Genomic DNA, 2,569 nt, shown 5'->3' with positions numbered 1-2,569 from the left:
GCCATTCACAATGAAAGTTAAAGCTGTGACTTTGATGCAAAACGAAGACGTCCCTGGGTGGGGTTGAACCACCAACCTTTCGGTTAACAGCCGAACACGCTAACCGATTGCGCCACAGAGACTTGCCTCTGTGAGTTTGATTCACCTTTCAAGGGATAGTGATCTGCTCAACGTGGGCAAAATGGTGCCAATCCTTTATCATGGGCCTCAGAGAGATGAATCTGAATTTTGGGTGTTACGATAAAATTGTTTAAGAATGCCCATTGACTCTGAATTTACAAAATTGAAGTCAACATATCACGCAAGGGTATATTGTGGAAAATTAATTGTGTGCTCTTCAGCAACTACATTTGCATAGTTTCCATCCACAGGAATAGTTGAGTGTGACCCAGATCCAAAGATCAAATCCTCCCAACACTAAAGAGAGACGTCCCTGGGTGGGCTCGAACCACCAACCTTTCAGTTAACAGCCGAATGCGCTAACCGGTTGCGCCACAGAGACATGCTATTGAAAATGTTAATCTGATTTTAAAGGCTTCTGACCTGAAATTGTCCAATATGGCTTAGAGTTGGAACAGAAAATGACATGGGATTCAAGACTGCATAAATTGTGTGACGTAGTACTGTACAGTGGCCTGTAATAAACGATGCATCGGGCCTTGCTCACACGATACAAATCCAAAGTTTAGATATTAACACACAGACATTATTAGGTAGACTGCAACTACCAACCTTTTGATGAGGAGCCAAACATACGAACCAAGTTGGCCAGAGTCATGGAAGAGAGTTTAGGCTGTCACTACTGGTAAAGAAAGTCAACTGTTGATAAACTGATTAGCTTGAAATGAGCACCTGGCAATTTACACACGGTCTCATCATTAACCACAACCATTTATGTTGTTTCATTCACATCCATCCATCCATCCATTTTCTGAACCGCTTAGTCCCCACGGGGGTCGGGGGAGTGCTGGAGCCTATCCCAGCCGTCATCGGGCAGTAGGCGGGGGACACCCTGAACCGGTTGCCAGCACATCGCAGGGCACACAGAGACAAACAACCATTTGCACTCACACTCACACCTAGGGACAATTTGGAGTCTTCAATCGGCCTACCAAGCATGTTTTTGGGATGTGGGAGGAAACCGGAGTGCCCGGATATAACCCACGGGGGCCCGGGGAGAACATGCAAACTCCACACAGGGAGGGCCGGAGGTGGAATCGAACCCGCACCCTCCTAACTGTGAGGCGGACGTGCTACCCAGTGCGCCATTCACAATGAAAGTTAAAGCTGTGACTTTGATGCAAAACTAAGACGTCCCTGGGTGGGGTTGAACCACCAACCTTTCGGTTAACAGCCGAACACGCTAACCGATTGCGCCACAGAGACTTGCCTCTGTGAGTTTGATTCACCTTTCAAGGGATAGTGATCTGCTCAACGTGGGCAAAATGGTGCCAATCCTTTATCATGGGCCTCAGAGAGATGAATCTGAATTTTGGGTGTTACGATAAAATTGTTTAAGAATGCCCATTGACTCTGAATTCACAAAATTGAAGTCAACATATCACGCAAGGGTATATTGTGGAAAATTAATTGTGTGCTCTTCAGCAACTACATTTGCATAGTTTCCATCCACAGGAATAGTTGACTGTGACCCAGATCCAAAGATCAAATCCTCCCAACACTAAAGAGAGACGTCCCTGGGTGGGATCGAACCACCAACCTTTCAGTTAACAGCCGAACGCGCTAACCGATTGCGCCACAGAGACTTGCTATTGAAAATGTTAATCTGATTTTAAAGGCTTCTGATCTGAAATTGTCCAATATGGCTTAGAGTTGGAACAGAAAATGACATGGTATTCAAGACTGCATAAATTGTGTGACGTAGTACTGTACAGTGGCCTGTAATAAACGATGCATCGGGCCTTGCTCACACGATACAAATCCAAAGTTTAGATATTAACACACAGAAATGATCAGGTAGACTGCAACTACCAACCTTTTGATGAGGAGCCAAACATACGAACCAAGTTGGCCAGAGTCATGGAAGAGAGTTTAGGCTGTCACTACTGGTAAAGAAAGTCAACTGTTGATAAACTGATTAGCTTGAAATGAGCACCTGGCAATTTACACACGGTCTCATCATTAACCACAACCATTTATGGAGTTTCATTCACAATGAAAGTTAAAGCTGTGACTTTGATGCAAAATGAAGACGTCCCTGGGTGGGCTCGAACCACCAACCTTTCAGTTAACAGCCGAATGCGCTAACCGATTGCGCCACAGAGACTTGCTATTGAAAATGTTAATCTGATTTTAAAGGCTTCTGACCTGATATTGTCAAATTGGCAGAGTTGGAACAGACAAAGACATGGTATCCATCCATCCATCCATCCATCCATCATCTGTACCTTGTCTCCACGGGGGTCGCGGGCCTATCCCAGCAGTCATCGGGGAGTAGGTGGGGGACACCCTGAACTGGTTGCCAGCCAATCCTGGGGCACACAGAGACGAACAACCATTGGTAAAGAAAGCCAACTGTTGTTAAACTGATTAGCTTGAAAAGTGTCAT

The 2,569-nt window shown here is 45.3% G+C and overlaps 5 non-coding genes across 5 annotated transcripts; all 5 read right to left on the bottom strand.

The window, feature by feature from the left end:
- Positions 1 to 48: 48 nt before the first annotated feature.
- Positions 49 to 122, bottom strand: trnan-guu. Its single transcript has one exon. It is a non-coding gene; the product is annotated as a tRNA-Asn (tRNA).
- Positions 123 to 428: 306 nt separating this feature from the next.
- trnan-guu lies at positions 429 to 502 on the bottom strand. Its single transcript has one exon. It is a non-coding gene; the product is annotated as a tRNA-Asn (tRNA).
- An 810-nt stretch (positions 503 to 1,312) lies between these two features.
- trnan-guu lies at positions 1,313 to 1,386 on the bottom strand. Its single transcript has one exon. It is a non-coding gene; the product is annotated as a tRNA-Asn (tRNA).
- Positions 1,387 to 1,692: 306 nt separating this feature from the next.
- Positions 1,693 to 1,766, bottom strand: trnan-guu. The gene has a single exon. It is a non-coding gene; the product is annotated as a tRNA-Asn (tRNA).
- Positions 1,767 to 2,213: 447 nt separating this feature from the next.
- On the bottom strand, positions 2,214 to 2,287 carry trnan-guu. Its single transcript has one exon. It is a non-coding gene; the product is annotated as a tRNA-Asn (tRNA).
- Between the last annotated feature and the right edge of the window lie 282 nt (positions 2,288 to 2,569).

This window comes from Syngnathus acus, chromosome 1, assembly GCF_901709675.1.
Source record: "Syngnathus acus chromosome 1, fSynAcu1.2, whole genome shotgun sequence".
Classification (NCBI taxonomy): domain Eukaryota; kingdom Metazoa; phylum Chordata; class Actinopteri; order Syngnathiformes; family Syngnathidae; genus Syngnathus; species Syngnathus acus.
Note: the sequence above shows the minus strand (reverse complement) of the source record. Positions and strands in the feature narration are given on the sequence as shown.